This window comes from Parus major, chromosome 3 (assembly GCF_001522545.3).
Source record: "Parus major isolate Abel chromosome 3, Parus_major1.1, whole genome shotgun sequence".
NCBI lineage: Eukaryota > Metazoa > Chordata > Aves > Passeriformes > Paridae > Parus > Parus major.
Window position 1 is genome coordinate 81,012,084 of NC_031770.1, and position 9,021 is coordinate 81,021,104.

Genomic DNA, 9,021 nt, shown 5'->3' on the forward strand with positions numbered 1-9,021 from the left:
CCTACTCAGAGAGCAAAGTTCCTGGGCACACTGAGAGAGTTGATCTACAGTGCAAAGTTCATAAAATCTTGTGGTGTCCTTTTCCCAAACCAGGACCCCTTCAGAAGTTTTCTCACAAACTTGCCCAAAACCAGGACATGTGGAAAGTTAGTTATTCTGTGGGGTGATAATTTTATTCTGACTTCTTGAATCCCTTTTGCTTTTAGGCATCATTTTTTTATTCCTGGACAAGGAACATCAATGGTACAGCTGAAGCCTATAGCCACATAAGGCTCGGTGGTTGCCTCCTACAGTGTTCTTTTACCTCGTGAAAGAAACATGGATTTTTTTGTTCTCTCTCATTTAAAAAATTCTTTCTTATTTCAATTTAAACATGGGAGGATTTTAAAGGCCAAGGAACAGGGTTTTTGCCTCTGATTACCATTAAGCTAATGAAGCAGCAAAGCAGTACTAGACAGTGAGGGAATCCTATGGAGGCAAGAAAATTGAGAATATAAAACTCTTTGTTACAACTCAGTAATAGCACTGGAGAGAATGATTCATTTGTTGTGGAAGATCTTTTCTGTTTTCTTTCTGCTTCTCTTTTTTTTATCCATTCTGTGACTTTGGGCAAATCCTCCCAACTTCTTGGTCCCTCAGTTTTCCCTTTCTGCAAAACAACAAACCAAACTACTTCGCTAGAATTTTGGAGGAGTGAATGTAGTGCTTTATAAATATGTAACGAGGTCTATTTTTGCTAGGAGGCGAGATGGACTAATATATATAAATTTAATGTTTGCCACTGGGTTTGGAACTTTTTCAAGACATGCCAATAAAAGAATAGACTTAGAAGCTACTCTGACATATCTCATTGAGTGTCAAAGTTTTGCATCAAATATCTGATTCAAGCTTCTCTATGAGTCTGTTTTTAAAAAAGCACAGAGGCAAGGCACATTTGCTTAGCCTGCATATCCCTAGAAGGAAATGAGATATACATTTTTAAACCATCTTCATTTACTTATGAGAAGAATATCTATCTGCAGTACTTCACAGAGTATATGCACAGAGCATATGTTTTAATTTTAGTTCAGTACAATATTTCAAATTTAAACAAATTAGCCCAAGGCATAAAATACTACTAATCATTTTTTTCTGTTTTTAATACAAGCTAAATTGTAGAGAGGCATTACTAGTGGAAACAGCAATCATAAACCTAAGCATATTTTACTCACCCTTCATTAATAACACAATATAGCTCTTTTTAAATTTAGATTTTCATATAGTGAAAGAAAATTAATTGGTAATGAACTTATCTTGTTATTTCTTCACAGATTTTTATCATCACTGTTTTAAGGAATTTTGAGTTGATGGCACCATTAAAACATTGTTATTTATGGCTATCTGCCTTCAACTTGTTCAGTTCCCATGCCCAGTAACCAGGGAACATGGACACCACCATCTCTGAACTACTTCTAAGATAACTGCTAATGATAACTAGGAAAAGCAAGTCAGAAGGTTTCAATTTACTGTTCAGGAATCCACATTTTTAATCCTGAGAAATGGTATCTATTATGTATATTGAACATGTCCTCCAGTAAATCCTCCTTCTCCCATGGAAGGCTTAGCTTAACAAATGGGATGCTATTTTTCCAGTTACAAATATTCTATGGCAATGCCATACATAGTTGCATTGCTAGTTACATAAAATTTTATGGTGAAGCCTCTTTAACTTCATTCAGAAGCATCCTCTTGAGAATCCTCTCACTGAAGGGAAATTCAATAGTTAATATTATTGCACGTTATTGAATACTCAGCTATTGCAAACAATTGTGTTAAGTCATAGAGATAATGAATAGACTGTTTTTTCTCTCTGGTGCAGCAAACGGTACACTGTTAAAAAAAGATTAAAGACCAGGTTTAAAGTCCAAAACAAAAAGCAATACATGTAAGTTTCCTACTAAAATTTATTTGGATGTTCCCTCCTGTTCACAAGAACTCTTTTATCAGACAGGGCTTCCTACAGGGTCCTCATATTTGAAATCTATCTATCTGACTTGCTCACATGAACCCTCCCCATTGGTCTAAAGTGAAGTTACCTGGGATGGCTTGAGCAGAGTTCATTTAGGTCTTTGACACTTTCTCAGGAATGACTTATAAACAGCTCAGCTGGGAGGCTGAGGAGGATGGAGATCTCTGGTGCAAAAGGCAGAGAAAAGGAGAGAAAGGGAGGTGTGTCCGTATGGAGAGGGCACCCAAAGGGGGATGAGGGTAGGAGAATTGGAGTGAAAACTCTCCCATTGGCTCAGATAGAACTGGAGGAAGACATGCCCATGGCAGGGTGTGTCAGAAAGAGATCCAAAGGATGAACCAGGTGGAACTTGCTTCCAGGCACTGAGCTAAAGTTGTCCCGCTCAGTGCAGCAGCAGTAGCACTAACACACCGGAGACGATGGGTACAGCTTGTGCAGCTGTGATCCCACCCTGACTCTGGCTCCCATGGCACACACAGAGATGCACACACCCATAGATAACCCTCTGCAGGGAGACTCCTACACCCCTTACAACTCTTTCCCTGTTTCTCAACTAGGAAGGAGAAGGCTTAGGGACTCACTCTTTACTATTGTCTTAGAGTGAGAAACCTAAACTAAGGCCTGGTTCCAAATCTCTCTCCAGCTTAAGAGAATTTAAACTCCATCCACTTGTCTGAGGAACTTCCAGTCCTGTATGGATAAAGAAATATTTTAACTTGATGTACCATTTTCTGGAAACCTCCTTTTTTTTTTTTTTTTTTTTTCTTTATAGCAGCACCTAAGTACCACCCTGAAGGGTTTATATTTCAAAGTGAGTACAGTGGGGTTTTGTAGGGAGCCCAGTCTTGTCAGCATGCATTCTGTGTGCTGCCATTGCTTGGCAGACACACTCCCCCTTGGGGACAAGCTGCCTCTTCCCTGGACAGTCCTAGAGTTGTGCAGACACCTGACCATTCAGCCTTGTTTGAAGTTGGCCTGCCCCAAAACAGGAGCATGGTCCAGGTGTATAAGGAATGGAAAAGCATTCCCAGGATTAGACAGAAGGGATTCAGATTCTAATTTCTGTATGAATCGTGTTTTAATTTCCCTTTTTTTTTTTTTTTCCTCTCTCTTTGAGATCTGGTCCTAAAAGTCTTGCCTGACATCATATAAAGATGATACAATGGAGCAAGAAGTGGAATTCTATGTCCAGATTTCAGATTACTTGAATACCTAATTTGTGTTTCAGCACAGCCACCAGTATTCATTTATTTATTGAGAGATGCATCAGTGCAAAAAAATAAACTTTTCACATGAGTTCCCACAGACCTATTCTTGATTTATGGCATTATACAAGAAGCTCAGTCAAGCTAATTTTGTTCACCAGATATCAAGGGAACAAATTTTAAGTGCTCTGTTGAACCGTTTTTCTAGTTTGAATTTTATGTGAAAACCAACAGTCTACTTCAACTTATTCGAGTGCAGATGAGAAGAAACTCTGCTGCAACTATGGTACATGAAAAGCAGCTTTTGTTTCAAATAGTCATTTCTTAAAGCGGTAGTCACTTTCTCATTTCTCTTTGTTTCTTGGTTATAATTAATCTTTAAAAGAAGAATGGTTCAAATTTTAAATTAACTATAAAATCTATAAAAATATAAAATGAAGGATCTGAACCCAGGCCTTTGACAATTACATTTATTACTGCACACTGACTGAACAAGATTCTGCATTAGATACAGAAGGACAATTGGCATCAAACAGGCTCTCAACATAAAGTGCAACAATATGTATTAGAGAGGAAAGGCATTTGTGGGGCATTTGATTAATGTGCTTTTAATTGGACTTTCCTGCCTCATTGGTTTTATTCTTTCAATTTAGTTCGAGCTGCTCAAAAATGTAAATAGGCAAAGCACCTACTATAATTAACACAATACCCTGTTTGCAAATCACCGTATTTCTCAGATTGTGTATGCACAAATAGGATATTGTGCAAATATTGCTGAACTCCAACAGAAATATAAACAGGCAAGGAAAGCCCACTACTGACCAGAAAAAAAAACCCCAACAACCAAAGAATAATAATACCAACACCCTCCTCTTTGAAAGCTATTTGGGTCACTTGATCTTTGTGATTTGTTTTCAACAGCAATTGTAGCTGTAGTTGTACATTTCAGTAAAAATTCATAGGATGTTCTGTCAATACCATTCAAGCTTGAATTTGAGTGTACTAAGTTTTGTTCCCCATATGATGCTCTCTAATCATATTAAGAATGTTTGAGACCATTCTTGTACAACCAAATTCAAGAAACAGCACTGAAAAGCGAGCATATACTGAACAAAGGATGCCTAGAGTATAGAACCCAAACAGAAAATGCTAAGCCCTATTGCTACTTATAATGCTGGAAATATTCCAGGATTTTTAAGATCACATTTTAGGTGCTATTAATCTAGGATGTAATTTAAAAAGAATATTTATATTGCGCAATTGCCAATAAAACACATTAAACATTTAACAACTGAAAATCACATAGGCAATTTGGATTTGATACTTACATTCTCAGAAAATGTGAATGGCATCTGGGCAATAAAGCACATGGACAGAAATTCCATAGTCAGGATATAAGATGAGTGAAAAATTCGTTGTGGGAATATTTGGAAGAAAAGGAACAGACTGAAAACTGCGCATCTTCCACATTTGCCTGAGTGGTCATCTAGTTTTACATTATTTAGAAATTAGAGTTAATATAATATTAAATATGTTTTTAGAGGTTTTACACTTTAAATACTCTTCAGCTACCATATTAAAACCTCCAGAATTCTCCTTCCTCAATAAACACTATTTAATTTTCATTTTAGACTATGATTTACCTTGGGAGCAACACCTACTGTTGAACACCTACATGTAGAGTGTGCAGGGGGAGAACCTACAAAATTGATGGTTCAAATACACCTTAGAAAAATACACAGCTTTTCATTTAAAATAAACATAGACAATTAAAGACACAAGTTCCAAAAGTTACTTGTATATTATATGAGCCAATAGGGAAAGATATGATTCTTTTCCTCACACAGATTAGGTAAACGTTGCTCAGGAGAAATCAAATATTTGATTTATTTTATATTTACTATTCTACATTCCTTCTTTACTAAACTTTGCCACATAAAAGCATAAAATTCTTATTTGCTTTTTCTTTATAATGTTTTTACAATTTCACCCACAAATTCAATCGAATAGGCTTGATTAATAATAAAAATTAATACAGTTTCCCTCAATGAGTACTCACAAATGATTTTACAAACATTATTGGAGTCCTTATGTATTCTTTACTTACAGTTATGAAAAGCCAATAGTGTGTAAGATGTTAGTATTTTCTCACTGGCAAGGAGGATTTTTGAACTTATACTCAGTTTGTGGTGCACCTAGGTATTTCTGGGGAACACCTAGGTGTCTTGCAGACTGACAGGGCACAGGGTGCTCATTATTGCCCCAAAACAAAAGGCCCAGAATGTACACACTTAGCTAAAGAATTCATTTTATGGGGGAAGGAATTTAAATTGAATCTCTCTATGTGTGTTGCCATCTTTTGTGCTGAGCCAAACAGTAGCAAAGCAAAGTAAATGTCCATTAGGAGGTAATAGCTGGAGTATGCTCCACTACTGCTGTTTCTGCACTGATTATGTAAAACAGCTGTCAGTCAGGGAATTCCTCTGGGAAAACTGCACTTCCTTCTTTCCAAATTAATTACATTAAATGTGGTGAATTACATTAGGGAATGGGAACATGCAGGAATGGTTGTAGGAAGTTTGCTTCCATGCTATCAGAAAGTTTCAATCGGCTGTTTTCGTGGAGGTGCTCAATGTAACTGAACTGTCCATATTAGTTTCTTCTTCAGCTGGGGTAAATATAGAACAGATTTGGAGTTTTTATTTTAAATGTATGCACTGTTGTTTTATTTTGAAGAGAAAAATCCTCACCTGCTTCCTTCTCATAAGCTATGTAATGATATATATTTCTGAATAATCGTCTGTAATATGCTTCCAACACACATATCAGAATTGGTGTTCCTCTTATTTGTATTTAAAACTTCTTCAGACTCACGGTCTTTCAACAACATTGCTTCCATACCACTAAGAAATATATTTCTCAGTGGCCCAGCATCCTTTTAACTGAGGACAACAACAAATTGATATAGCTGCTGACAAAATATTTTAAAATCTAAATGCTGATGAATGCCTCTTTACATCTAGCTGACTTTAAGGGGAAAAAGTAGCTTCCTTTAGTATTTTCAGTCCTCTTCAGTTCCACATCTTGTGTCTGAGACACAAGGAAGACATTATAGGCCAGTTTTACTTGTGTCTACAAAATTTTCCCAACAGTTTCTCAAAGCCTTCTAAAAAACACATCATTCTGATTGCTTAGTTTTGGGGTTTTTTCCGATGTACATGTTTGTTTTGAATTCAGATTGCCATAGCTATTTTCTATTACCAATAATCACTTTTATGACTAAACCTTCTCATTCATTTACTTGCTGCTCCACTTTGTGCTACAAGTAGTTCAAGAATTACTGAATAATAATAGAGGAATAACTCTGCTTGTATATATATATATATTTTTTTAAAAAATTATTTTTTTAAGTTAGCTATTATTTTCTGATCCCTGAATGGCAAAAGGCAGGATATAAAGATGTAATTGAAACATGTGTCACTGTAGATATTTAACAATATCATTGTAGCATGGCTTGAATGTGAGTTGAATTAACTCAGTCAAGTTAGAGGCCAAAATGAGTAGAATTTCACAATTTTCATCACTATATGTTAAGCTTCATCATTCTCCCAAGTCAGTCATTCCAAGCTATGGATTTTCTAATGTGGCCTTAATCTAATGTCATGAGTTTTTCTTCTAATGTTAATGAATACTCAAGAGCAAGAAATGGAATTAAATATTTCAAATATAATTTCAATACATTTAGAACAGTCTGAAATCAGACTCTTCCTGCTAGAAGAGTTTTTTATAGTGTTCTAACACTAACAGTTTTCTTGACAACCCTGAGCAAGCTCTGCAAATATTCCCTTTTTAGCAATCTCCAGTTTCTCTGACTATAGGTCCCACCCTACAAGAACAAGCAAGTATTACTACTGTGTTCAGTGTCATTATCCAATGTTCATAAAATTCAGAAACAGTGGAAAGAGTGGATGAAAATTCACCTTCACTGAAGATAATTCATTTGCATCAGCAAGACAGGATTTCACTCAAAATGCAAGAAATAGAGGGTTTTCATTTTTTCACTATATGGTTTATGCACCTGCAGTATCCTTGAGGAAAAGCAACACTCTAACCTTAGAGCTAATTTAAGTAATCAGAAATATTTAAGGAAAATTACTGTTTCAGCTAGTGAATTGTAATAACTATACACAGCTGTTAAAATTGCTTATGCTGCACCACCACCAAACTCACAGAGCATCTGTGATGAGAGATCAATCATTTCCTGGTATTTATCAAGACATAGCCAATTAGAACAATAAATAGGATCACACACAATTTTGTGTTGTATCATCAATTCATCTTTTACAATATATAGCTTTGATTATAACCAACATTTATTTTGCTGAATTCTGTCAATACTTTCTCGGCTTCTCAGTTCAAAACTCCTTTAATGCATTTCTTCTAAAAATATCCTAGTTTACCTTTTTCTACTGTTAAACTCACTCAAGCCCTTGAAAGTAATTTGCAGCATATTAGCTTCTTTAAGACACTGTATTTGTCCTTCATGTCATATGGTGAGTGCTTGTTGTACAAAGTGTATTAATTTCAATATTGTAAGTTCTTTTGGTCTGAAGGGTCACAGACAGCTCCAGGGAACATAAATGACCACTTCAAACCATTTTAATGAGTGTTGTCATTTTATCTTGACTAGAAAGAAATCATAATCAACTTCAGTGCCAAAAAGTCCAATCACCATTCACACTCAAAAGGATTTGTGGTCTCTAAGTATATCTAAAATTCTGGCTATCAACAAGGCTTAACTTTACTCAGTTTTAGCTCTCTAATAGAAGGAAGAGGCTTAGTCTGTGCTAGTTCCCAGATTTTTATCTTCTCTCAGCGAAGATAAATGAGCTCCTCCAGAACCTGTTTGATTTTTTCTGTCTCAGAAACTTGTTCTGTGTCCATGTGCATAAAGAAGGAGTCCAGCACTGCTGAGGCTGCTAAGGGTAAAAGGGATTCACTCCACAGACAGCAGGCAGATGAAGGCACATTATAGAAACACTATTTCTTCAGAAGTAAAATTAAGAAATCAGGGGAGACTACACAATGCAGTAGCAATGCTGCTTGAGATTTCTCACTGGCTTGCACCACCTGTTACAACTGGTCACAGCCAGACTTTGCAGTTACATCTTTCCAACAAACGTCTATTCACAATCACTGCCCAACATGACAGATTCCTCCATTCTTAAGCATTACCTACATTTCTTTTGTCCCACAGATGTACAGTTTCCCCCAGACTGTCCTGAAGTGCATGACCAGCACACGTAAAGAGCAATCCATGCTGCTGGTGTGTCTCATTCTCTCTGTTACTTATTACTTTCACACCCTCTTGTGTCATCTTCAAATAGTATTAGATCAGAATTTCATGGCAAGTCTGGTCCCCTAGCTAAATCCTGTGGGACCAGTTAGAACCACCAGGCCATTGGTGATTCCAAATTTATGACTGCATTTGGAGACACAGTGAAATAGTTTACCCTTTTTTTACTTCATATCAAATACATATCAGTTAACTTTATATGACTGTATATTTTTGTTGTGCTATACCAGGTCATGCATTTTTTACTTATTTTTTTTATCTTTACAGGTTAAACATGAAATGTCATTTTAAAAAAATCAACACAGCAGGATTAAATCTACTTTCAGTAAAGTCCTGTTAGCTGGTATTAATTATATTCCCTGCTTTTAATTCTTGATGAATCAAGTCCCATATCAGTCATTCCATTAATTTGTCCAGGACTGATATAAGGATGTCAGAACTGTAATTAGCTG